This window comes from Gossypium arboreum, chromosome 10 (genome assembly GCF_025698485.1).
Source record: "Gossypium arboreum isolate Shixiya-1 chromosome 10, ASM2569848v2, whole genome shotgun sequence".
NCBI lineage: Eukaryota > Viridiplantae > Streptophyta > Magnoliopsida > Malvales > Malvaceae > Gossypium > Gossypium arboreum.
Window position 1 is genome coordinate 48,528,510 of NC_069079.1, and position 23,194 is coordinate 48,551,703.

Consider the following 23,194-nt stretch of genomic DNA (forward strand, 5'->3'; position numbering starts at 1 on the left):
ATATATAAAAAAAATTTGGCAAATAATCAAGAAGCATTTGAAAAGTATGAGGATTGAGTTAGAATAGTTGAAAAAGGAAAGAGTATTCCACCTATCCTAACCTTGAATATTTTACTTTTAACTAATCAAATGGAGTAAAGAAATCTTGTAATGAAATAAAAAAACTTGAACATGAAAAAAAATGAAAATTATTCTAGGTTATGACATTTAAAAGTATGAAAATAACATAAAAACTTGCATATTATTATGATAAAAAGCCTTAGAAATCATTAAAATAGACAAGAAAGCAATAAAAAAACGTTAGGAAGGGAGGATTGAGCGTCAAAAATGGAGTTGGGGGCGGCGCACGGGCATGGCGGGGAGGCCGTGTGGAATTGCAGCGGCTAGGGTTAGGGTTTTTTGAGTGGGGGAGACAATGAATAGTGCAGGGTATTTATAGATTTTAGGGCACATGGCCATGGAACACACCCATGTTCCCCAATTGCAGCCCATGTGATTCGCGAATTTTGAATTTGGGCGCATCTGACATTTAGTACACGATCGTGTTCCTTGGGCGTGTGGGTGCACACGGTCGTGTAGCACGGCTGTGTCTGGAGTTGTTTGCTTCTCTTACGCTCGTGTATGAAGACCCACGCCTGTGTCAATCTAACAGGTTCGACCATGGGTGCTAGACACGGGAGTGTCGCACACCCGTGCTATTTTACTAGGTTCGTCCATGGTTCTTCCACACAGGCGTGTCGCACACCCGTGTTGTTTTGGTAGGCTCAACCACGGCCATGTCGCACAACCGTGGCATTCTATCGTAGCTCGTGTTTGGGGAAATCCTTGCCCTATTTTCACACGACCCTAAGCACGCCTGTGTGCTTGGCCGTATCTCTGTGGAAAGCCTGTATTCAAGAGCTTCATGAGTAAGTTAGGTGTTGAAGACTAAATTTTAAATAAGTTAATACAGTTATTGCTCAGGTTGCCTCCCGAGAAGTGCTTATTTATAGTCTAAGCTCGACTTACATCTCTGTTGAATGATCATGGTGGTTTGAAGAGTTTATACTCCTCATTCCTGCTATCAATCTCATCAAAATAAGGTTTTAAACGGGTGTTGTTTACCTTAAATGTGCCGAACTTGGGATGACTCACCTCGACTGTACCGAATAGAAAAATTTTGAGTATCGTAAGAGGGATTTCTTCATTCAGTGTGGTAGCGACAATGTGGGGATCTGCGGCATCTAATAAGACTCTATCCCCAACCTTAAGTTGATTTGGAATGGTATTGAGCTTGTTTTGTCATAGATTTGGTTTGTCGGGTGTTCTCGGTGTATGCATCCGCCATTCATCTAGCTCCTCGATTTATAGCCTTCGTTCTTCATGAATAGGTCCTCTATTATTGCTTGAGAATGGCTCATGTACTTCGTTCAGACTCATTTCCTGCAAAGATGGTTGCACCATATTGTTAGTTTTAGTAGAATGGTTTAGACGATCACCTTCAATTTCCAATGTGTTGCCGGAATTGTGAGATTGAAGGGTGATTGTTTCGTCTCCCACACAGAGTGTGAGTTCACCTGTACCAACATCAATAATTATTTTAGCAATTGCTAAAAAAGGCCTTTCTAGAATTAAAGGAGTGTTGCTATCCTCCTCTATGTCTAGAACAATGAAGTCAACGGGAAATATAAATTTATCGATTTTAACTAGCACATGTTCAATAATACCCCTAGGGAATCTTATAGTTTTATCTGCTAATTGAATGCTCATCCTAGTCTATTTGGGTTTCCCAAGACCTAGTTGCTTAATCATTTTGTAAGGCATGACGTTGATACTAGCCCCTAAATCAGCTAATGCATTATTAACATCTAAACTACCAATTAAGCAAGGAATCGTAAAAATCCCTAGATATTTTAATTTGTTCGATAGCTTATTTTGTAGAATAGCTGAGCACAGTGCGTTTAGCTCCACATGTGACTCCTCGTCCAACTTCTGCTTATTTTCTAAAAGCTCCTTTAAAAATTTATTGCGTTTGCCATCTGCGATAGAGCTTCAATAAACGGTGAGTTAATGTGTAATTTTTTTAAGAGTTTAAGGAATTTACCAAATTATTCATCTGAGCGGTCTTTCCTTGTCGCGTTGGGGTATGACACACGAGGTTTATATTTGACATTCACTGGTTTGTTTTTATTATGACCTACCTCACCTTGACCTTTGCTTACCGCAGTTTCTTGCTTTGGTCTTGGTTCAGGCTGAACGACTCCTTTATCATCTTGAATATTAATTGCGTTGAGCTATTCCCTTGTGTTGGGTTTAGTATTACTTGGCAAGATACCTTGTGGTTGTTTGGAGATTAGTTTGGAAAGATGGCCTATCTGAGTTTTGAGCCCTTGGATCGACGCTTATTGATTTTTAAGTGCTGTCTCAGTGCTCTGAAAACGGGCTTTTGACACCGATATAAACTTTGAGAGCATCTCTTCAAGGTTCGGCTTCTTTTCCTGTTGATCGGATGGTTGTTAAAAACCCGAAGAATGTTGTGGTCTTTGATTTCCTTGACTGCCCCACGAGAAATTAGGGTGGTTCCTCCAACCTGCATTGTAAGTGTTACTATATGTGTTATTTTGGGATCGAGAGTTATTGTTACCCATATATTGGACTTGTTCCTCCTCGATGCTAGGGTTGAAGGGTTGATACTCTATGCATGCTCCTCCTCCATTCATCTCGCACCTCATTACTAGAGGTACCTGAGTAGAACCAAGTAAACCATCAATCTTTTTATTTAGAAGTTCTACCTGGATTGACAGCATAGTAACCGAATCGACGTTATAAACGCCTGCTATTTTAGTTGGCTTAGTCCTCATGACTTGCCACTGATAGTTATTCAGTGACATCTCCTCTATAAACTCATGGGCATCTTCAGCTGTGTTATTATTGATGGTTCCGCCAGTAGCTGCGTCAACCATTTGTCGAGTCAAAAGATTCAGGCCATTATGGAACGTTTGAACCTGTAGCCAAAGTAGTAACCCATAGTGAGGGCACCTTCTCAGTAAGTCTTTGTATCTCTCCCATGCATCGTGAAGAGTTTCTAAGTCCATCTGCATAAACGAAGAGATATCATTACGTAATTTAGCCGTTTTAGCCGGTGAAAAATATTTTAATAGAATTTTTTCGGTCATTTGTTCCCAAATAGTGATTGATCCTCATGGTAATGAGTTCAAGCACTATTTAGGAGCATCGAATTCACCAATTCTAATGGGAAATCATCCATAAAATGCATTAAACATGGGGTAAAAATATGTATAAATTACGTTTATCATCCATATTTGGACAAGTTTGTTGTTGTGTTTATTGATGATATTCTGATATATTCGAGAGATGAGACAGAACATGCCAAGCACTTGAGAACTATTTTGCAGACTTTAGGAGACAAATAGTTGTATGCTAAGTTCAGTAAAAGCGAGTTTTGATTTCGAGAAGTTGGATCTTGGGCCACTTTGGTTTAGGGGATAGTATCCAGGTTAACCCTAGTAAGATTTCTTCTATCGTCGAATGGAAACCGCCAAGGAATGTATCCGAGGTTAGAAGCTTTTTGGGCTTAGCTGGTTACTACTGACGGCTTATGAAAGGATTTTTCTATGATCGCCCCTCCTATGACGAGGTTTCTTCAAAAAGATGTTAAGTTCGAATGGACGGAAAAGTGTCAGCAAAGCTTCTTGAAATTGAAGATGTTATTGACTGAAGCACCAATTTTGGTACAACCTGGGTCGAGTAAAGAATTTTTGATTTATAGTTATGCTTCCTTAAATGGTTTGGGATGTGTACTTATGCAAGAAGGTAAAGTTGTAGCTAACGCTTCGAGGCAGTTGAGGCCTCACGAGAAGAACTACCTGACACATGAATTAGAGTGAAGATTTGGCGACACTATTTCTTTGTGAGAAATGGCATGTCTACACAGATCACAAATGTCTTAAGTACTTGATGACTCAAAAATATTTAAACTTACGGCAACGAAGACGGTTGGAACTGTTAAAAGATTATGAGCTTGTGATTGATCACAATCTGGGTAAGGCGAATGTGGTCACCGACTCATTGAGTAGGAAGTTGTTGTTTGCCTTGAGGGCTATGAATACTCAGCTGACTTTGTTAGATAATGGTTCGATTCTAGCCGAGTTGAGAGCTAAACAGACTTTTCTTCAACAAATTTGTGATGCTCAGAGAATTCAGTGTGAGTCCAACAGTGAACCGAATTTTCAGAATGACTCCAATGGTTGCTTGAGATTCTGTGGTAGGATTTGTGTTTCGAAGACACTGAGTTGATTCAAAATATTTTACATGAGGCACACAACGATTGTTTGTCAGTTCACCCGGGCAGCACAAAAATGTATAATGACTTGAAGAAGATGTATTGGTGGATTGGTATGAAAAGAGATATCTCAGAGATTGTATCGAAATGCTTAGTTTGTCAGCAAGTAAAGGCTAAACACCAAGTACCATTAGGTTTACTTCAGCCCATCATGGTTCCCGAGTGGAAACGGGACTAGATTACTATGGATTTTGTGACAGGTTTGCCTTTCACTCTAAGAAAGAAAGATGCCATATGGGTTATTATCAATAGATTAACTAAATTGTCTCATTTTATCCTGGTACGTATTGATTACTCACTTGATAAGTTAGCTGATTTATACATTGGTGAAATTGTTAGACTTCATGGAGTACCTATATCGATTGTATCGGATAGAGATCCATGCTTCACATCACAGTTTAGAAAAGATTACAAGAAGCTTTGGATATGAAGATGAATTTTAGCATTGCTTTCCATCTGCAGACTAATGGTCAGTCTAAGTGAGTAATTCAGATCTTGGAAGACATGCTCTGATGTTGTGTATTGGAATTCCAAGGTAGTTGGGAAAAGTACTTACCGTTGGTAGAGTTTGCCTATAACAACAGTCATCAATGGGTTTGAAAATAGCTCCTTATGAGGCATTGTACGGGTGTAAGTGCCAAACGCCTTTGTATTAGACCGAACTCAGAGAAAATTAGATTCACGAGGTTAATTTGGTTAAAAAACTAAAAAAACTGTAAAAGTGATTCGAGATTGTTTGAAAGCTGCTTCGGATAGACAAAAATTCTATGCAAATTTGAAAAGAAAATAAATTGAGTATCAAGTCAATGATAAGGTATTTTTGAAAGTATCCCCATGGAAAAAGGTTTTGAGATTTGGGAGAAAAGGCAAATTAAGTTCTCGTTTTATAGGGCCATATGAGATCACCGAAAGAATAGGGCCGGTTGCCCATCGGTTGGCTTTACCATCCGAGTTGGAATATATTCACGATGTGTTCCATGTGTCTATGTTGCACCATTATTGATCTAATCCTTTACATGTGATTTCACTGACAGAGGTTGAGATTCGACCAGATATGACTTATGGTGAGGAACCGGTTAAGATTTTGGCACGAGAAGTCAAAAAATTGAGAAACAAAAGCATTTCCTTGGTAAAAGTGCTATAGAAAAGACATCGGGTTGAAGAGGCTACACGGGAGCCCGAGGAGGCCATGAGAAAACAATACCCAAACCTTTTTACTGGTAAGATTTTCGGGGACAAAAATCCCCAAAGAGGAGAGAGTTGTAGCATCCCGAATTAAGGTCTAGTCAGAAAAGTGGTTTTGAGACCACAACTTCCATAAAAAAATAATTATTTTATGGTTATTTGATGGTCCATGATAAGATTGCATGTTTGTGTGAAATTTCCATGAAGAAATTCTATGCCTAAGGTGTCCAATTTGACTTTAGGGATTAAATTGAATAAGTTGCAAAACTTGTGTTCTAGAAGCTTCAAGCATGAAATTGTATTGGATTATTAATTAGAGGTCCCTAAATAGCAATTACACCAAGTTCTAAAATTTTGGACAAAAATGGGCATGAATAGGAAAATTTTGAAAGAAAGGCTAAAAGGGGAATTTTAGTCATTTGGTTAATAAAAGAATAAAATGGGAAAATCAAGTCAAAAAGTGTGTCCATCTTCTCCAATGCGTGCCAAAAATTTCATGCTCTCCATAGCCAGGGTTTTGAACATTTCAAGCTTGATTGTAAGTGCTCCCAAGCCCCGTTTTTGATGTTCTTTACATTTTTGAGATCCTTGAAGCGTGATCTATCCATTTCTAGCCATATTTTTGAAGTAGGGTTCATGTATGAAAATTTGACCCATGTGTGACATGTTTGTATTTTGATGTTTAATGGAAGAATATGAAATTTTGATATGAGATGAACATCTTTTACTAAGTTATTTTTAGTGAAAACACCTAAGCAAGACTTATTTGTAAAAGATAGAGAAATAGGTAGTAGAAATGTGATTTAATGAGAAATGTCGGTTGATATGAGTTAGAATATGAATCGGCTAGGCTTAAGTAACCAAGAAAATACATGCATTTCATTTTACGAGCCTAGGGACTAAAGTGTAAATAAATGAAAAGATAGGGGTAAAAAGGTAATTTTACCAAAGTATGTGTTATGGGTCGATTTGAACAATGTTTGTATTGAACAAGGTAAATTTAGCATTATAGATCAAGAAAAACGTGATTCGGGTCTTGATCGGGGAAAAAATAAGGTTTACGAGGATTAGGCTCGTTTCTATCATTTTGTACCGAGGTAAGTTTTTATGCGAGTAATGCAATATGTACTCTATTTTAAATGCTTAAATATTGCATGTATGGTAAGTTCATATGTGAATAATGCAATATGTATCATGTAGAATACTTTGTTATTTTGTAAATTTAAATACTATATTGTTGATATGAGTAAGCCTTGATTCCTTCCATAAGAAAATGATTGATACTATGGACATTGAGGTCGATATTAGGAGGGAGTGTGACAATGATACGATAAGTATGAAAATCCCGTTTGAACCTAAGGAATAATTTAGGATACAAGTGACATGTCACTAGGAACTATGTGTTCTAAGCTCATGAGTTGTGGTCTGAGTTCATGATGTATATATGGCACATGTTATGGGGTTTCGGGTACTGGTCTTGTATGTTCTCCTGGTGCTGGGTAGTCCGGCATGTGTTGCGGATACCTGACAGCTTGTGTGTGCAGCCCATGTAGTTACATCCTAACTGACTGCTCGAGTGAGCAGACCCGTAAGTTGCTCGAAAGCGGGCAACATGTGATATGTGATATGAGGTAGCGTTGGCTACATATGGGGCACTTAGGTGTGAAATTTCGGTGTATCCACTGGTATTCCAAGTGTTCAATGGGTAATCCAAGTAAAAGTTCAATAGGTAATCTTAATGAATATGTCAAAGATGAGAAAGTAAGTTGTTATGTGCAAGTGGACACAGGTATGTATATCGAACTCATGAAAACATCATGGGATATGATGAACTTGTGGTAAGTATATATATATGTATATATATGAAGAATAAGTTTAAGTGATTTGATAATAAAATGCAAGTTTATGTTAATAATATTAAATGTATGACTCATGCTTGTTTAAATTGCATTTTATTTGCATGTGAACTTACTAAGCTTTAAAGCTTACTCCCCTCCTTTACCTTTTCCCTATAGTGTCCCCAGGCTAGCTCGAGGATCAAAGGACGTTGAAGCTTTCGATCACACTATCAATTGGAAAATTTGGTATAGTTAGATTCATCATTTTGAATTTGGCACTATAGGGACTTGGTCTTTTTGTTATGTCATATTGATTAGCCAAATGTGTTGGCTCATGATAGTATTGTGATTCATTTTGTATATGGCCATTAGAGGTGGCTCATATTGATTATTTGGGTTGTAACCCTAATTATTTATTTATGCATGCAAATGTGTTTATGGTTGTTGTGGTTGTTTGATGGATGTGTGATGAGATGTGGGTTATATGCTAAAGGTATGTGTTTGATGAGCCTTGTGATTGTTTGTGATAATGAATGTGATGGATGGCATGTATGTTTAATGGATGAAATATGATTAATGTGTATGACAATAAATGTGGTACAAATGTATAACTTGGAAGTAGGATAAGAAAGATGATTATCCATGAAATTGGTGTAAAATACCTTGGATAAACCTACTAACTTAAATATGTTATACATTGAATTATTAAAAACATAAAATGTCTATGCTCCATATGATAAATGTGTCATGTTGTATGCCATGAAGTGGGTTTAAGTGTGTGAGTGCTTAAGGGTGGCAAATGGCTTGGAAAATAGCCCAGAAATTGTCCACACAGTTGGACACACGGGTGTGTGTCTAAGCCGTGTCTGACACATGGTCTACCCCAAGGCGTGTGGTCTGGCCGTGTGTCCTCTGCACCCTAATTAATGCAAAACAAGATGCCCAATAGTAAACACACAGGCAGAGACATGGTCGTGTGTCTCAGCCGTGTGGAGGACACGGCCTCAGGACATGGGTGTTTACCCTGGCCATGTAAAGTCTGCACTTGTTTTTTAGAATTTAATTCACCACACGGCCTAAACACACGGGCATGTGACTTGGCCGTGTGACCTTATTTGATTGATGATGTCATAAACAGAGAGTTACACGGGCTGAGGACATGGGCGTGTCCTAAGCCACACGGGCGTGTGTGACCACACGGCCTACCCACACGGGCGTGTGTCTCTCCCAAAATAAGAAAATTTTTGAAGTGTCGAAAAGGTTCTAAAAGTTCTCAGTTTAGTCCCAAACCACTTCCAATGTATGTTTTGGGCTTCGTAGGCCCTTATAAGGGAAAATTTGCATGTGATTGAAAAGTTTTAAATTTGGATGAAATTTTATGGCTCGATTTTTTACGTTTGTTTACATTTAAGTCCGATAATGCCTTGAACCTTGTCCCGACATCAGACACGGATAAGATGTGTTACAATCCCGATCACTATTGATCCTGGATGTGTTGCAGACATACTGTAGGTCTTTTTAAGCATTCTATTATATGATTGGTAGTGATCATGCATGTGTTGCGGGCATACCATAACTCTTTATGAGCATCCTGTTATATGGCTCTCCAGAGCTTCCCGATATTGCTCATTTGAACTTCGCGATATTTGGCTATTCGAAGCTCCCGTTACATAGCTATTTGTGAGCTTCCCGATAGGCTCTTTGTGAGTTTCTGATTAAAATTTCTTTGTGAACTTCCTAATTATGGCTCTTATAAGCTTCCCATTATATAGCCCAGATAGGCTTCCTATTACATGGCTCACATGAGCTTCCTGTTATATGGCTCAAGAGAGGGTTCTTGATTATGTGCTTTAATAAGCACCCCTGAATATGAATTGACGGATTATAAATTGTACACCTAGAGTGTACTACATGTGTGTCCATCGATATTTCCAATAAGTTCAATGGGCAAAATCCTAACATGAGAAAATATAAACACGAAATAAATCATTATTTGTATTTGCCTGAAATACATGAAAATGATGATACATGATATATGGGAATATGATATGATGATATATGAACATGGAATTTACTTGATGAATATGGTCATCCATGATCATAGATTTGTACACCATGAGTGTACTACCTGTATGACACTGACATTTCAAATGATTTAATGGGCAAAGTTACGACATGAAATAATTTGAACTCGAGACGAATTATTATGAAAATGTACTTGAAATTCAAGAATATGATTTGTATATGTTATATGAATACATGATGTGGAAAATATATGTACATGGGAATCTAATTATTGTTGAGCCCCTACATGTTTCTTGATATTTATATGAAATATATGACTAACAAGGGTGATGAGGATATGTGTTAGGGCTCATGATCAAGTTTATTGAATGTGCCTTATATGTTTATATTGAAATTAAATGAGTGGTAAGTTAATTACCATGTTATATGAATTTACTAAGCATTTCATGCTTGCTCTGTTTTATTTTCCCCTATTCTATAGTAATTTGGAGGCTCGTTGGATTGGAAGCTTGGCAGAGATCACTAACACTATCTATTGGAATATTTCGGTATATATGGTAAATCAATTATGGTTATAATGACATGTATAGGTTAATTTGGCCAATGTTGGCATGATAATGCTTTGGTTGTAGCTAGCCATTGGGATGGCTAGTATTAAACATATTTTGATGTAATTGTATAAGCCATTATTATATTTGATGTGTTTGAAATGGTTGTGTGATGAAAAGCATATAAACATAATTATAAATGGCTTTAAGTAAGCATAAATGAGAAAATATACTTATATGTCTATATATACATGTGTGTGTGTATTTGGTAAGTTTAAACACTTGAACATAGGTGATGATAAGTCATGCATAAGACTCAATTTTATCTTGATTTGAACATTTTGTATTAACTTGGGAATGTGCTAAAATGTCAATGTAAGTGGAACACATATCTGGGTAAGAAATAAGGCTTAAAAATGGCTTTATTTTGTCCACACGGGTAGAGGCACGGCCGTGTGTCTCATTCGTGTGTGACACATGGCCATGCGTACAGAAGTGTGGATTGGCCATTTGTCCCCTGTATTTTGAAAATTTAAAATAGAATGCTCAGGATTTTTCACATGGCCTAGCACATGAGCGTGTGGCTTGGCCGTGTGACCCCTGCACCTACACATGGCCTAGCACACTGGCGTGTGACCTGGCCTTGTCACCCAAGTTAGAGAGTTACACGAGTAGGGACATAGGTTGGGGCACAGCCATGTGCCCTATTTCGAATACCCACATTGCCTAGGACATGGGCGTGTCACACGGCTGTGTGAGCCACACGGCTTGACCACACAAGCATGTGTACCCTGTAACTAAGAAAAATTTAGGATTTTGTGAAAAATTCTCTGAGTACCTGGTTTAGTCCCGACTCATTTCTAATGAATGTTTTGGGCCTTAAGGGCTCTTATAAGGGACTTAATGATTAATTTATTATATGAATTCTATATAAATCTAATATGTAATCCATAGTAATGCTCTGTAACCTTGTTCTGGCTACTAATTCGAGTTTGGGGTGTTACTTTTATTAGTATTAGAGCTATAGTTTAGCAGATTCTTGAACTAACGTAGCATACATGAGTCTAGTGTGATATCTCTTGATCATTTTAAAATATGTTTTTCATAATGTATCGTTATCCAATTAAGCTAATTCTGAAGAAGTTGAGAGCAATGCTCAAGCTTCAGTATAAAGAGTAGCCTCGAGTAATAGAAGGCCTATATCTAAGGTCCAAGAAGTAGAAGCTAAAGAAGCCTCCTTCCATGAATAAGCAGTTTATTGAAATTGTAAGAATGAATCCAGTTGTACAACAACCTCTACCCCCTCATGTTCCTCAATCGTTCCCGAAATGCTACAAGGTAGAGAACTTGTCTGAATTGGTAAGTCACTTGTAGGTAAAATCTGAAAATACGGTGCAGAAGAATTTAGAGCTATAGTTGATGATGGTTATCAAAAGAGTTGATTCTTGGTAGAAAATACTGATAGGGTACTTGATGAACTATCTTATAAACTAGTTGAGTGCTTAAAGGATGCGGTGTCTCTGTTAAAAGATTCAGCTTACCAGTGGTGGAATATATATGATTTCTGTTGTGACAAAGGAAATGGTTATTTGGGAATTTTCCAAAATGGGTTTTGAAAGAAATATATTAGCCAGAGTTTCCTTGATCAGAAATGTAAAAGATGCTTAGAGTCTAAACAAGGTCATATGACCATATCTGAGTATGAAAGGAAATTTGTCTGACTCAGTAAATATGCTAGAGAATGTATTCTGACTAAAACCATGATGTGTAAACGGGTTGAAAATTGTTTAAATAAAGACATAAAGCTATTAGTCGGAATTCTTGAATTGAAAGAATTTGTTGTATTAGTTAACTAGGTACATAAAACCAAAGAGCTTAGTTAAGAGAAAAGACTGACTGAGAAGGAAACCAAAATTTCAAGTAAAAGATTAATAGAAAAGTTATATCATTTAGCCTCAAAAAAATCAAAGAAATATTATGACTGTTCTACTATCTCTGCAGGATACTCTAATAAAGATAGAAGTACCCGACACTCCAGTCCAAGATCTCAGACCGCATCTATAGCAAGTGCGGGAAGTGTTAGAAACACTAAGCCCAAATACGAGTACAGTAAAAAAACTACATTATGGAGAATGAATAAAGAGTGGAACATGTTTTGGATATAATTCCATTGATCACTATCCTAGATTTTTCCCGGAGGAAGTTGAAAAAGATATTATTTAAAATTCAAGACCGAGTAACACAACTAATAGAGCTAGAACACTTCGTAACCTTGGAAATACGAATGGTAGCCAAGGTATGACAGAGAACTTTACTGTAAAATCTAGAAAACGAACATCAACTAGGGCATATGCTAATTGTATATAGGAGGATATTTCTGCACCAGATGTTATTATTGGTACTTTCTTCCTTATTGATAATGATATGATTATTTTAATTAATCTTGGTTTAATTTATTCATATGATTGTATGAATTTAGTGTCTAGTAAATATTTGTCTGTTGAGTTCATTGAATTCATGATTAAAGCATCAAACTCTCTAGACCAGTATATATGAATTGATAAAATTGCAAGAATTTGTCTGTTAATGATACGAAATTACTATTTCTCGTTTGAGTTGATGCTATTACTATTGGATGAATTTGATGTGATTTTAAGAATGGACCGGTTAACTCTGCATGTTGCCGAGGCAAATGGTAAGCAAAAGCATATTGTATTGAAATGTTAGGATGATGAAATGTTTTGTCGTGAATTAGAAAAATTGAATGATTTGTCTACTGTAATATCAGCCAAGTCAATGCAGAAATATGTCAGAAAAGGGTTATAATACTTACCTTGCTCATGTGATGGATATTAAAGTATCTTAGTCAAAGTTTAAATCAGTGCCACTGGTATGTGAATATTCTAATACGTTTTCAGAAGAGTTACCTAGATTACTGTCAGTTAGAGAAGTTGGAAATTGTTATAGAAAGTTTACCAAAAATAACATTGAAAAATGTATCTGAAGCAAAAAGTTTTCTAAGACTAGCTGGTTATTACAAAAAGATGTGAAATTTCAATGGTCTGATGTGTCAGCAAAGTTTTGGTCATTTGAAGCCCTTTCAAAGCACCAATCCTGGCTTAGCCTAATATTCGCTAAGAAATTTGTGATTTACAATAATGTGTCATTGAACAGTTAAGGCAGTGTTTTGATGCAAGAAAGTGAAGCAATAGTCTATGCTTCAAGAAAGTTAGAGCCACATAAAAAGAATTATCTGATACATGATCTAGAATTGATAGTTATTGTCTTTGCATTGAAAGATTATGACTTGGTTACTAATTTTTGTCGGGGAAAAGCAAATGTGGTTGTAGATGATCTGAGTAGAAAATCTTTGTTTGCCTTGTAAGCAATGAATACCTAATTTTCATTGTCTGATGATGGCTCGGTTTTAGCTGAGTTAAAGCTAAACCAACATTCCTACAACAGGTTTGCAAAGCTCAAAAAAATGATAATGAGTTGAAAAAGTAAACAGGTACAACGTAAATCAACTTCTGAGTCAGAATTCCAGATCAGACTCAATGATTGTCTGTTATTCAGAAATAGATTTTGTGTACCATAAAGTCCAGAGCTGATACAGAAAATTTTGCACAAGCTTAAAATGCTATTATGTTTGTTCATTCCAGAAATAATAAAATGTGTAATTATTTGAAACAGATGTACTGGTGACTAGGAATGGAATATGATATTTCTAACTTTGTAACCTAGATGTTTGTTATGTCAGCAAGTTAAAGCTGAACATCAAGTACCTTTAGGACTATTACAGCCAGTGACAATACCGGAGCGGAAATGGGAAAAAGTTACCATGGATTTTGTATTAGGGTTATTCTTATCTCTGAGGAAGAAAGATATTATTTGAGTTATAGCTGATTTTTTGATAAAGTTTGTACACTCTATTCTAGAATGTACAGATTTCTTATTTAACGGATATGTTTTAGAAATTGTCAGATTACATGGAGCTGACTTGGCCCGTGGGACCGAAGAAAAAGTAAAAGTAATCCGAGACAACTTAAAAAAATTAGCTTCTGATTGTCAGAAATCCTATGTGGATTTTAAACGAAAAGAGATAGAATTTCAAGTTGACGAAAATGTATTTTTGAAAGTTTTCCTCGAAAGAAAGCTCTTTGGATTGGCCGTAAAGGAAAACTGAATTTATGATTCATTGGGCCATATAAGATCAGTGAAAGAATTAGACCTGTTGTGCATCAATTACTATTACGTCATAGCTTGATAGAATTCACAATTTTTTCCATGTGTCTAAATTATGACAGTATCAATCAGATCCTTCATATATTATTTCCCAACAGAGATAGAGATTCAGCCTGACATGACTTATAGTGAGGAATTGATCAAAATTCTAGCACTTGAAGGGAAAGAATTGAGAAATAAAGGTAGTTTATAAAAGTTTTCTGGTAATGTCACGATATAGAAAAAGCTACCTGGGAACCGGAGGAAACCATGAGAAAGCAATATCCGAATCTCTTTACTGGTAAGATTTTCGAGGACAAAAATTCTTAAGGGGAAGAGTTGTAATAGCACATTTTCAGTAAAATCAAAACAGTGGTTTCGGGACCACAAATCCGACTCTAGAAGAGAAATTAATTTTATTATTATTTTATTATCTATAGATTTATAGAAATATCGTGTGAAAATTTCGTTAAGAAATTTTACTAATTACATGCCTAATTTGATGAAAGGACCAAATTGCCTAAAATGCAAAAGTTGAGTTCTAGTAACTATACGTATCAAATAGCTATGGAATTCAAAATTTTAGGTCCTTACATAGCAAATAGACCAATTATTGGGGTTAGTAGATAAGGATGATGATTCATCCATGAAAATTTAATTAAAGAAAAAGATGAAATTGGAAAGATAAAGATGAAAAGATTATAAATAATAAAATAAACAAAATATCATCATTTATGTTCATCTTTCCCAATTAAAAAGACATGGAAACCCTAGTTATGGAGCCTGAAGATGGATAAGCTTATTTTGCATAATTAGGTATGTTTTCATGTCCCGTTTTTAACAATTTATATTTTTGATATCGTAGTCGATTAATTTACTTATCTCAGGGACTAATTTATAAAGTTATCAAAGTAATAGGGTTTTGCCATGGATGAATATGCTGAAATTTTGAAATTTATGGTAGAAAATGAAAGGTTGTTGATAGATAAACAACTTTTGTAAAGTGAATTTTAATGAAATTATGATTTTAAGACTAAATTGTAAAGCTGTAAAATTCATGGAAAATTTTGTATTTTTATGAAATACATGGGCTGTAAATGTTATATGAAAAATTTGGTTAGGCTTGGAATAAGGATCAAATTGCATAAATTTCATTTTCCGAGCCTAGGGACAAAATCGTCATTAATTAAAAGTATATGGGCAATACGGAAATTTTTCCTAAGATGTGAATTAGAATGAATTGAGTATAAATTTTATTAAATTGATGTTAAATTTACTCGTATAGATCCGAATAGACCAAATTCTGAGTTAGAACGAGGAAAGGAGAAAATGTCGGATTAGTAGATTTTACGTACACGAACATTTGTTGAGGTAAGTTCGTGTAACTAAATTTGTACATTTATATGCTTGAATTGAATGTTGTGTATGATAATTATGTTGTTGTCACGCATATAAAATTAAATACATATCCGATAAAGCCCGATAAATGTGAAGTCCCGCTTGAATAAATGAAATTCGATGGATACAGGATTTCCAATGTGTTGGTTGTAGTCCTGTATATGTTGCAGACACACCACAGCTCTTATGAGTTTCCTGTTATTGACCCAATCGAGCTTCACGTTATTGAACCAATCCTGCATGTGTTGCAGACATACCGCAGCTCTTTATGAGCGCCCTATTATATGGCTCTCTGAAGCTTCCAGATATTGCTCGCTTGAACTTCCCGATATTTGGTTATCCGGAGCTCCCGTCCAATAGCCTTTTTGTGAGCTTCCTGATTAAAAGTTCCTTGTGAACTTCCTGATTATAGCTCCTATGAGCTTCCCGTTACATGGCTCACCTGAGCTTCCTGTTATTTGGCTCAAGAGAGGGTTCCCAATTATGTGTTTTAATGAGCACCTCGAATATGAATTGACGTATCATAAATTGTACACCTAGAGTGTACTACATGTGTGTCCATTGATATTTCAAATAAGTTTAATGGGAAAAATCCTAACATGAGAAAATATGAACACGAAATGAATTATTATACGTGTCTACCTGATATACATGAAAATAATGATACATGATATATGGAAATATGAGATGATGATATATGAACATGGAATTTACTTGATGAATATGGTCATCCATGATCATAGATTTGTACACCTTGAATGTACTACCTGTGTGACACTGACATTTCAAATGATTTAATGGGAAAAGTTCTGACATGAAATAGTTTGAACTCGAGATGAATTATTATGAAAATGTACTTTAAATACAAGGATGATATATGAACATGGAATTTACTTGATGAATATGGTCATCCATGATCATAGATTTGAACACCTTTAGCGTACTACCTGTGTGACACTAACATTTCAAATGATTTAATGGGCAAACTTCCGACATGAAATAGTCTGAACTCGGGACAAATTATTATGAAAATGTACTTTAAATACAAGAATATGATTTGCATATGTTATATGAATACATGATGTTGAAAATATATGTACATAGGAATCTAATTATTGTTGAACCCCTACATGTTTCTTAATATTTATATGAAATATATGACTAACAAGGGTGATGAGGATATGTGTAAAGGCTCATGATCAAGTTGATTGAATGTGCCTTGCATGTTTATATTGAAATTAAATGAGTGGTAAGTTAATTACCATGTTACACGAATTTACTAAGCATTTCATGCTTAGTCTGTTTTATTTTCCCCTATTCTATAGTAATTCGAAGGCTCGTTGGATTGAAAGCTTGGCAGAGATCACTCACACTATCTATTGTCATATTTCGGTATTTTCGTAAATCAATTATGGTTATAATGACATGTATAGGTTAATTTGGCCAATGTTGGCATGATAATGCTTTGGTTGTAACTAGCCATTGGGATGGCTACTATTAAGTATATTTTGATGTAATTGTATAAGCCATTATTATATTTGATGTGTTTGAAATGGTTGTGTGATGAAAAGCATATAAACCTAATGATTTAAGTAAGCATAAATGAGAAAATATACTTATATGTATATATATGTGTGTGTATTTGGTAAGTTTAAACACTTGAACATAGGTGATGATAATTCATGCATAAGATTCGGTTTTGGCTTGATTTGAACATTTTGTATTAACTTGGGAATGTGTTAAAATGTCAATGTAAGTGGAAGACATATTTGGGTGAGAAGTAAGGCTTAGAAATAACTTTATTTTGTCCATACGGGCAGAGACATGATTGTTTGTCTCGACTGACTGTGACACACGATCATGTGCATGGCCATGTGTTTTGGCCATATGTCCCCTGTATCTTAAAAATTTAAAACAGAATGCTTAGAACTTTTCACATGGGCCTGTGGCTTGGTCGTGTTGCCCCTACACCTATACATGGCCTAGCAAACGGGCGTGTGACTTGGCCATGTGACTCAAGTCAGGGAGTTACACGGGTATAGACACGGGTTGGGATACGGCCGTGTATCCTATTTCAAATGCCCACATGGCCTAGGACACGAGCATGTCACATGGTCATCTGAGCCACACAGCCTGAACACACAGACGTGTGTACCCTGTAACTAAGAAAAATTTTGAGAGTTTTCAAAAAATTCTCTAAGTACCCGGTTTAGTCCCGACTCGTTTCTAATACATGTTTTGGGCCTTGAGGGCTTTTATAAGGGACTTAATGATTAATTTCTTATATGAATACTGTATAAATGTGAAATGTTTGTTATCTTGTAACACGCCAAACTCAGCCTGGACGTTATGGCTGAATCTGGCGATGTCACATTGAAGTGTTTTTCTTAAAACATGATGTCGTTCGACAAGCCCGATGTTTATATAGCCTCTTTACGTGATCTAGAAAATACTTTTAGAACTTGTGTCACTATTAAAAAGTACTTACTTTAAAACGTTATTTATTTCAAAATCTCGTTTATCGCGGAAGCTTTTGAAACGGTGTTCCGTATTCGCGGTATTTTGGTAAATATGCATATCTTTTGAAAACCCGCATCCTACTACTAGCAGATAAAAATAAAAAAATAAAACCCCAAAATTCAAAATAATAGAGGCCTTATTACATAACAATACCCAAATAAAACTACTTATAAATTAGAAAAAAATATGGAAGCAAGAGCGGTTGTATGGCCACCTTTGAGTCCCTCGAAGCACCAATCCGCCTAAGATTGGGGATTACCTGTATAGTTAAAACAAATGGGTGAGTTTACGAAAACTCAGTTTGTAATCCCATATAAGCAAATAATCAGAGTAAACACAATTTGGGTCTAAGCCCTTTCAGTTTCAGTTAAGGCCTTAGCCCATTCTAGTAACAGTATCAGTGGGGCCTAAGCCCATATCAATAACAGTGGCAATATCAGTTTGGGCCTTAGCCCATCTTAATACAGAAGCAGTCATATACTCAGGTCTTGGCCCATTACAGTAATAGTAAACAGTATAATAACAAGAACAAAGAAGAGTCGTAATAAAGATGCAATAACAAGAAAAAGATGCAAGTCCTACCCATCCAGCCTCTACACTCCATCTCCGTCCAACCCTACACTCCATGTGAGGATATAATCAACCTACCCATCCCTACAGTACTCCAGAATTAGCACCAGTTGCAGCACTAAATAGTATTTACAGCTGAGCTGCCAATAATAATAGGCTTAGAGCCATCAGTGATTTGAAGCAGAGCTGCCAGTACAATTCACCTCCTCCACTCATATATAAGCTAATCCCCATGCAATACATCATGCAACATGTCATGTCATACCATAATACTAAACATGTATTCAATACAGTTACACATAACATGCTAAAATATAAACATACATCACATAGGGGCAAAATAGTCATCCTACCACATAAGGGAAAATTAGTCATTTTACCTCATAAGGGAAAGATTGTCATTTTATCACATAAGGGCAAATCCGTCATTTTAACACAAAGGCAAAACAATCATTTTGCCACATAAAGGAAAAATTGTCATTTTATCACATAAGGGAAAAATCGTTATGTTAACACATAAGGCAAAAACAGTCATTTTGACACATAAGGGTAAAACATTCATTTTGCCATATAAGGGAAAAACCGTCATTTTATCACATAAGGGCAAAATCATCATTTTAAAATATAACGGAAAAATAGTCATTTTGCCACATGGCGAAACCATCATTTTATCACATACGGGCAAAATCATCATTTTAACACATAAGGGAAAATCTTCATTTTAACATATAAGGGCAAAATAGTCATTTTACCCTATGGGAGAATTTTGATCATTTTTAAGTAAATAAGGGTCCAGGTACTCTTACTGGCCCACCAGTAGGTCCACAGTCGTCTTGGGCGACCTGTGCAACCTTAACAGTCAATCAGTGATAATGGGACCACGACTTATATTACGGGCCCATGTGAGCCTACACGCTCGTATGGCCCACATAACCCAAGATGGCCTTAGCAGTGTGATTCACACAGTCATCCCAATATTAGCCACACTCTTGTGTGATTCTTCTCGTGTGGTACCCACAGGCCCATTGGGCCTACTGGCCTAGAATGACCTAGTATCATTTCGGCCTATGGAAATGCTCATGGCCATCTCGTTGACCACACAACCATGTTTTGTTACACGGCCTGCCACACGGGCACCCACATGCCCTAGTGGTGTCGAAAACTGATTTTTCGGCTTTTCAACCTTTCGACTTTTCGGCTTTTCAGCCGTTCGGGTTTTCGGCTTTTCAGCCTTTGCAGTTTCACGTCTAATAGCAGTGTTACATGCCTGCTTATGAGAATAGCGCAAATCTCTACATACACTAACCAAGATTCAAACATGACCCAATATTAGTCTTTTAATCGCTAAGGTTAAATACCCTCTTATTAACACTTAATCCCCAATATGGTATATACTTCTTACCTTGGTTAAGCAAGTATGATATAATCCCTCCTTAAACCAGTGATCACCAAATCCTTGGTACAACCTGCATTGTATCTTAATCTCTTCACCTATCACCATGAACTAAAATAACTAGAACCGAAAGAGCGACAACTGACCACTACGTAGAACTAAGAACAGCTGATAGAAGGAATCGACCTATACCCACACAAGATTCGAAATGCTTGTACCTTTATCATGAATTGGCAACACAAGAAAATGTTAGAACAAATGACCACAACGGTGGAGTGTAACAAGAGTAAACCAAGAGCACTTACTGATTCGTTAGAGAACCCTTACTAGCCGAAAACAGAATAAATGAATAGAGGGAAATTATTCGTCTAACCCAACACACGGAAGGAAAAAAGAATCGAAACAATAGAAATGAGGGGGAAGAGTAGATATAATCAGTGAAAGACAAAAGAAGTGGTAAATTCTAATGACCGATTGAAAGAGAGGGAGCATGAAGGTTCGACAAAGGTAAAGAAAATTAAGAGAAGTAAAAATGAGGGGGAGAAGAAAGCCGAAATAAAAAGCAGGAAAAATAAAATACCTGAATGGTATAAGTAGTAATCGGCCTCAGACAAAAACGAAATAAATAACCAAGGCATAGCTACCAAAATAGAGAGCAATTGCTAGTCTCAAAGCTGAATTTTGAGTTTTGGAAGATCACAAATGACACCACTCTCCACTCCTCTCCAAATCCCGAAAGCATTCAGTGCCTACAATTCCCATTCAGCACCAACTCTTTTCCAACCACAAATCCCACGATTTTCTCCTAAATTTCCTCCTATCCACCAATTCAGACATTCGAAAATCCCACTTTTTACTCTCCCAATTTGGCTAACAACAAATCTATTCAAACTTATTCAAACTCTCAACGTTTCGGTCAAACACAACTTCCTCCCATGGCCATCAGTAAAAATAATCTCCATTTGCACAAGCAGGGATTCGAACCTCAAACTACTAACACACTCCACACGCCACTATCCACTAGACCAGCAAGCTTTTTATGACATACTTTACCAAATTTTATTTAAGAGCCCTACTAACAAGAGACAGGGGTTTTATCCTTAAAAACCAAAATGTTGAAGCCAAGGCTTGAACCCATGACTTTTCAGACACTTCTCGGTACACTTAACCACTGAAACAGACACTCAATTGTGTCACTTTCTTGCACAACCAAATATTTATGAGCAGCTTCCAAACTACTTCCGCGCTCCAGACCTAATATTCGGGAGGTTACAATTCACCCTTCTTTAAAGAAATTTCATCCCTGAAATTTCCAATTATCAGATCAACCGCATACACAACTACACCACAATGCTCTTGTTGAGCACACTAATTCCAAATTAGGTATATGGCCAGACGACGAGGACCCAACTCGGGCACCTCTATGGCCTCTACCACAGCTTCTTGTACCTCGTTCGTTTGTACCTCTGGTGCTCATTGTCTATTCGTATTTTATCTTGTATTAATAGTTTTATGCATCAGTTTACAGTTCCAGTGTTTATTAACAGATGTTTTATGGAGACAATAGTAATACAGAGTTTGTTTTCATTAATTGCCGCCTTACTACAGTTTTCTAGCTTACCCTAAACAGAGTATTTCAGTGCAGTCTTACTACCTACAGTAATCTCAGTAATCCTACCTATGGCATTTTTAGTCAAAATCAAAATACAGTTTTAGAGAGAACTTACCGAATCAGCGCAGAGACTCGGTGCACCACACATTCAGTATATCATTTAAAAATTCTTCAAATCGTTTTAAATAGTTCTTTCAGAAATTCAAATCATTTTGTAACTCGACTCTGATACCACTAATTGTAACACCGCAAGCCTAGCCTAGACGTTATGGCTGAATCTGGCAATGTCACATTGAAATGTTTTTCTGAAAACATGATGTCATTCGAAAAGCCCAATGTTTATACATCCACTTTACGTTATCTAAAAAATAATTTTAGAACTTGCGTCAGTATCAAAAAGTATTTACTTTAAAACGTTATTTATTTCAAAATCTCGTTTATCGTGAAAGCTTTTGAAATGATTTTTCGTATTCACGGTATTTTAGGAAATCATGCATATCTTTTGAAAACCCGCATCTTACTACTAGCAAATACAAATCAAAAATAAATAAAACCCCAAAATTCAAAATAATAGAGGCCTTATTACATAACAATACCCAAATAAAACTGCTTATAAATTAAAAACAAATATGGAAGCAAGAGCGGTTGTATGGCCACCTTTGAGTCTCTCGCAGCACCGACCTGCCTACTACTGGGGATTACCTGTACGGTTAAAACAAATGGGTGAGTTTACAAAAACTCAGTGTGTAATCCCATATAAGCAAACAATCAGAGTAAACACAATTTGGGCCTAAGCCCTTTCAGTTTCAGTTAGGGCCTTAGCCCATTGCAGTAATAGTATCAGTAGGGCCTAAGCCCATATCAGTAACAGTGGCAATATCAGTTTGGGCTTTAGCCCATCTCAATGCAAAAGCAGTCATATACTCAGGCCTTGGCCCATTACAAGAATAAAGAACAAAGACAATAACACTAAACAAAGGCAAAGAAGAAGAACATTATGCAATAACAGTAAACAGTATGCAAGTCCTACCTATCTAGCCTCTACACTCCATATCCGTCCAACCCTACACTCCATGTGGGATATAATCAACCCACCCATCCCTCCACTCCAGAATTAGCACCAGTTGCGGCACTAAACAGTATTTGCAATAGAGCTGCCAATAATAATAGGCTTAGATCCATCAGTGATTTGCAGTAGAGCTACTAGTACAGTACACCTCCACCACTCATATATAAGCCCATCCCCATGCAATGCATCATGCAACATGTCATGTCATACCATAATACTAAACATGTATTCAATACAGTTACACATAGCATGCTAAAATATAAACATACATCACATAGGGGAAAAACAGTCATCCTACCACATAAGGGCAAAATAGTCATTTTACCTCATATGGGAAAAATTGTCATTTTACCACATAAGGGCAAATCTATCATTTTAACACATAAGGGCAAAACATTCATTTTGCCATAAAAGGGCAAAACTGTCATTTTATCACATGAGGGCAAAATTGTCATTTTAACACATAAGGG

At 36.4% G+C, this 23,194-nt stretch overlaps 1 non-coding gene across 1 annotated transcript; it reads left to right on the forward strand.

The window, feature by feature from the left end:
• The first annotated feature begins 3,000 nt into the window (after positions 1-3,000).
• On the forward strand, positions 3,001-3,107 carry LOC128282818 (small nucleolar RNA R71). The gene has a single exon (XR_008273172.1). It is a non-coding gene; the product is annotated as a small nucleolar RNA R71 (small nucleolar RNA).
• The last annotated feature ends 20,087 nt before the right edge of the window (positions 3,108-23,194 follow it).